The following is a 6,299-nucleotide window of genomic DNA, read 5'->3' on the forward strand; positions in this document are numbered from 1 at the left end:
TACAGGTATGTGTTTCACTTCAGGAGGGATATGCGTTAGGAATCACCTTTAAAATCTAAGACCACACCAGTGAAATTTGTCTATATGCAATTTCTTCTATTTTTAATGGACTACCATCGTCCTAAAGCAGTAAAAAGTGAGTGTGGGTTGCTGTGTACCTTTTACAATGCAACTAACAACTCTGTCAGCAAGTTCTAGATTGGAATTTTAATATCTAGCTGTAATTTTAAAAATAGGAGAAGTTCTGTTAAATAGTTAAGGCAAGTCCAGTTTTATTAGATGAAGAAATGCTAAAAGTAGTCATACACTTCTTCAACACCAACAGTGGAGACAGAGCCACTCGCTGTGTGTGAAACCACGACCCTTCACTGCAATTGCTTCCTCTGCAGCAAGAAAATTGTAGGACCTGGGAGAAAAAAGCCATTCAGTGATATAAAACTAGGCAGTGTCTCTCTACATCCAGTTTCATATTGGAAGTCAGAAACGTTAAAAATTTAAAGTTTGTTGTTTGTTTTTTTTTTTCTGGGGAAAACAAAACAAACAAATGAACCCCAAACCAAACAAACAACTCACAGAACAGGTAAATGCTCTTCAAATAGAATAATAGAATGGTTTGGGTTAGAAGGGACCTCTGCAGATCAGCAAGTTCAACCCTCTTTCCTGTGAGGGTGGTGAGATGCTGGAATAGGCTGCCCAGGGAGGTTGTTGATGCCCCCTCCCTGGAGGTCTTCAAGACCAGGTTGGATGAGGTGCTGAGCAACCTCATCTAACAGGAGGTGTCCCTGCCCATGCAGAGGGGTTGGAATTAGATTATCTTTAATGTATATTCCAACCCAAACCATTTTATGATTCTATGATTTTGTGTCAGGCTCCTCAGCACAGCCTTGTGTGCCTTCCCTGGGTCACACCAGTGCAAGGGATCAGGACAGCACTTGCTGCTCAGGTTCACCAATTCAACCACCTCAGCTTGCATCAAATGGGGCACAGGACTTACCCAAACACACTCCCTTTTGAGGTACATCATATCTGTGTGTGTATATATATATGGCATCCTGGGGTACATATGGCGTCCTGGGGTGCATTAGAAAGGGTGTGGTTAGTAGGTCAAGAGAGGTTCTCCTCCCCCTCTATTCTGCCTTGGTGAGGCCGCATCTGGAGTATTGTGTTCAGTTCTGGGCCCCTCAGTTCAAGAAGGACAGGGAACTGCTCAAAAGAGTCCAGTGCACAGCCAGAAGGTGATGAAGGGGGTGGAACATCTCCCTGATGAGGAAAGGCTGAGGGAGCTGGGTCTCTTTAGCTTGGAGAAGAGGAGACTGAAGGGTGACCTCATCAGTGTTTACAAATATGTAAAGGGTGAGTGTCAGGAGGATGGAGCCAGGCTTTTTTCAGTGATGTCTGGTGATAGGACAAGGGGCAATGGGTGCAAACTGGAGCATAGGAGGTTCCACGTAAAGATCAGAAAAAAACTACTGTGAGGGTGACAGAGCCCTGGGACAGGCTGCCCAGAGAGATTGTGGAGTCTCCTTTTCTGGAGATATTCAAAACCCACCTGGACATGTTCCTGTGTGATGTACTCTGGGTGACCCTGCTCTGGCAGGGGGGTTGGACTAGATGATCTTTCGAGGTCCCTTCCAACCCCTAGGATTCTGTGACATACATATATATATACTTGATTTAAAGATGGCCCATGGTAGAGGGCTGGTCATGACCTGCAGTAATTTTTTTCCTAAAATCTTATGTAAATAATTTATTAATGATGAATAATGACCTCTCTACTGAATCTATCTAGCTTTGACTTCGGCCACTGTATTTTGCTGTGACCTTAGTTGATACACTGGAAAGTCTACAGTGAAATATGCTCCTCAAATAAATAACTGCAGGGATCAAAGCTGATTCTCAATCTTCACTTGTTAAACTAAGTAAATGAGTTTATTAAGAGTCTCACAACAAAGGTACTTTTCCCAATACTAATGAAGTAGAAGATTTAATGAAAATCTGTGACTCACCTCCAAACTGTCCCAGTGTTAAATCATTACCAAAACCATCACAGCTCAAGAATGATCACAACACTGCCAAATGAGGAGCTACAGTAAATTGTCTACTCCTACTTGATACTTCCCTGCCCATCTTCATTTCCCCTGGTAGCCACAGGCTTTTCCATAGCATGAGAGGAAAATTCAGGCTGGAAGCTTGAATCAGTTCCAAGATCAGTCCCAACTGCTCAGAGCTTCACTCAGTTGAATCTTGAAAGCTTTCAATGAGGGAGGTTGCAGAGCCTCCCTGAGTGGCTGGGTGGGTGTCCTCATGAGGAAGAACCTTCTCCTAACTGAACCCCTCATATTTAAGCTTCTGCTTGTTGCCTGTTTGTCCTCCAGCTCTGAACATCTGTGCAGACCCTGGCTGCAGCTCCTTGCCCTCCCTGTAGACACTGGGGATGCCCTTGGGTAGCCCTCCCCAAAGCCACATGCTCTGCTCTTGGGCAGGAGCAAAGCCCCATGGAGTACAACCAGGCTCACCAAATCAGTCACTGTCTCCTCCTTTTCTGTGAGAATTTGACCAGGGCCAGAGGTGACCTGAGCCATTCAGGATCTGCAGGCTGTCCTCCCTCCTCTTTCACCTATTTCCTGGAGTTTTGATCAGCAGAAGCCTTACCAGCAAGTATTTTGCAGTCTTCCAGTTCAGTGATGATCTGATTTGTCTGAGGCAGTCCAAGTAGAAACTAAACCTTCAGCCTGCCCTAATAAGGAAGGCAGTGAGAGCAGCAGAGTCAGCAGAGCCTTACCTCATGATGCTGGAATTAGGGTGGGCCACCAACACCACTGCCCAACCTTCTGCCTCAGCAGGGTCTTTACCAACATCAATCACCAGCAGTCAACAGTGAAATAACAAATTTAAATTTGAAGTGATTTAGTGATTAACTAGCTTTGATGAGCTGCTAATGCATTATTACACTGTAGACATTGAGGTTTTCATAATGCTTGATGCCTCTTCCTGCCCCTTGCACAATCCCTGTGTGATCTTACAGGGACTGAAAAAAAATCATTGCTTTTATGGCTAAAATGGAGGTGGGAATCTGGCTCATGCTGGACTTGGCCCCTGACATTCCCATGCACTGAAGTCAAACTAAATGGACAGATTTCAATAATGAGGCAAATAACGAGTGATGTGTCACTTCCAATCAAATGTTGTGACCCAAATATACTGATATTTTTACCTCTACAGTGCTGATAAATCTTTTTTTTAATAATTATGATGGGGAGAAAAACAGTAACCAAAGATAGATTTACTGTTGACGTGTCAATAACATAGGGGCAAACTTTTCCTATTAATAAACACTGATAAAATGTGCAATATTTGGCAAATAATTGTCAAATTTTCTAATTAAGCATCTGCTTATTTTTTAAGACCAGGAAACATTTTGGTGTATGGCTAATCCACCCTCAAATGACCAATTAGGAAAGGAGATAGAATTAATTTCTGATCTATTGATGAACAAAGCTAATTAATGTTATAGTATTCTCTCATGCCAGGTACCTGATGTGACCCAGGTGAAGCACCCCACACACAGCCCCTTCTGGCCTCAAGCTCTGCAGTGCCAAAGTGCTGGCAGGCCACGTAGTGACCCCAGGGGACAGGCACTTCTCACTGTTTCTGGTACTGCATCAGGGTCAAGTCTACCTGCTGAAACTTTCTACATCACTTGGCAGATCACCACATCTCTGGGACCTACATGAAGCAGAGGCTAAAGTATTTCCAGCACTCACTTTGCAGAGGAATAAGTTGTCTCTGGCTTGGGCTTCCAACGTGCACAGGAGGACAGTGTTCCTGGCCACGTAACCCTGGGGGTAACATTCCCTGCTCTCTGCTCTGGCCCCTGGCACATGCTCCTTCCTACAACATACTCACCTTCACGTGGGTACTCTTAAATGCTTTCAGTATGATTATTCAGGAAACATTTTAACTAGATCCATTTACAAATTTTGCAGCACCCACATCCATCCCCAGGAGGCCTGGAGGTGATGGACCAGTGCTCCACTTCCACACATCTCCTTATGCTTCAGGGCTTTCCACTTTTTTGAACAGATACGGTTTTTTCCCATGAAATGACAAGAATTTATGAAGCCTGACTGAGCTGGTTGCCCTGAAAACTTCTTTTTTCCTACAAGATGACAGCTGGAAAATCACGTCTGTATAACAGGACTGAAGATACCTACCTAGATGAACTGGGGTGAATAAATAGGTGACTCAGCTCCAGACCAGATCCTGCCAGGATCAAAGCAGCTGAAACATTGCAGAGTGAGACCCCCGTGACAGCAACACTACCAGCATGCTCATTTTTGCCCAGTTCTGACAGGGAAAAAAAAGCAAGTTTACTTCATTAGAAGATGAGTAGCAGGACACAGTGTTCCCCAAGCTGCCACCCCTGAACCTACTGCCCTTCCACCCTGCTCCCTTCATAGCCATTTCACACCTACCCTAAAAAAGCAAACAAACAAATAACCCAAAACAAACAAACCCAACAAACCAACAAAGTGCATTGCACAAACACACCTTTTCTAGCTTTCAAGTGGCTCATTCAAACACCAGTCTCAGCCTAAGTATGGAAACAAAACCTCCAGGGCAAGATGCAGGGCAAAATGCAGCCTGGAGAAGAGAAGGCTCCACGAAGAACTTATAGCACCTTCCAGTACCTGAAGGGGCTACAGGAAAGCTGGGGAGGGGCTTGTTACAAGGGCCTGTAGTGAGAGGACAGGAGGAAATGGCTTTAAACTGGAAGAGGGGAGATTAAGGTTGATATTTAGGGAGAAATTCTTTACTGTGAGGGTGGTGAGACGCTGGAACAGGTTGTCTAGGGAAGCTGTGGAAGTGCTCATGACCAGGAGATGGAGGCACAGAAGCAAGTGCCAGCAGCTGGCAAAACCTGGCTTGGAGATGCAGCCAGGTCTGTCACACTCCAGCAACTCTCTGCAGCTGAGCATTTCATTAGAGATCATCTCCAGTGCATGTAAAGCTACAAAGCCTGGGTTTTGAAACTCAAAAGCAAAGTTCAGCTCTTGGGTTTGTTGGGGGTTTTTTTGTTGTGTTTTGTTTTGGGCTTTTGTTTGTTTGTTTTTTTGCTTAATTTCTTTGTCTAATTTATTTTTTTCCTAATTCCAAACACATGGCAGAAGCTCGGGTGCCAAAAAAAGATGAGAGGGACCATTTGGGTCTCACTCCTGTTCAAGGCAGCTCTGGGAGAGTAGTGCAGGGAAATGGGGGCATGAAGACACTGTCAGCTGCAGGTGCTGTTTCCCCATCATGTCATTTAAAATGTGCACAAAGGCCAGAGACCTCCCTGGCAAGCAGCAGGACCCAGATCACCCAATTTTGGGCAGGGAAAGCATCTAACCATGTAGATGGGAGCTATGCTGTGCAGCTTGTCCTCAGAGGCCAGGGGAACACTGGCCCCTTTTATCTAAGTGTTCAAGGCCAGGTTGATGGGGCTCTGAGCAACCTGGTCTAGTGGGAGGTGACCCTGTCCATGCAGGGGAGTCGGAACTAGGTGATCTTTAAGCTCCCTTCCAACCCAAAGCATTCTATGAGTCTGTGATTCTGTTAGTCCAGCTGACACCTTGGGACTCCAGGAGAATAAGAGGAGATCCAAAATAATCACAAAACTTGGCATTGCCTATTTCATTGTCAGAAGGCAAGACAGACTGAGGATGCTGTCACTGCTTTACCACCTACTGATGCTGCTCCTTCACCTCCCTGTGCTTCCAAAATTAGCTCAGCATCTCTTCAGGCCTCAGGGGAGCCGCACAGCAAAGTCTCCATGTTGCAGAGTCATGATGCTACATACCCCAACAGAGACCAGCTCCTTGTCTAGTGACACGGCCAGGATTTAATAACCCAGGAAGGTTAGAACTGGACCCCCTTGCTTTCTAAGCTCCTGCTGCAATAGAGGAGCCAGGTGCAGTTGGATCCAGTCCTGTACGTGTCATAACTCAGACTGGGCAGCCCAGGGAGATGAGAAGTGAACCTCTTTGCTTTCTAGACTTCCTTCAGAGAGGAGCAGAGGTGTGGCTGGGCTCAAAATCCTTCTCTAAGTCCTGGTCTTTCCCCACAGAGAGTGAATGTATGACGGTCCGAGTAAAAGCTCGACTGTCCGATACCCCTTGGTAAGATTAAGGTGCAGCGACACACAAGGTCTGCTTATAACAAATAACACATTTATTACACTAGTAGGGGTTAATACTGAGCAACCTAAAAAAAACCACCCGCATATATGTATTAAGTAAGGAAAAGGGGATGAGAAGAAA

Source organism: Chaetura pelagica, unplaced genomic scaffold (genome assembly GCF_000747805.2).
Source record: "Chaetura pelagica isolate M959 unplaced genomic scaffold, ChaPel_1.0 scaffold100, whole genome shotgun sequence".
Taxonomy (NCBI): domain Eukaryota; kingdom Metazoa; phylum Chordata; class Aves; order Apodiformes; family Apodidae; genus Chaetura; species Chaetura pelagica.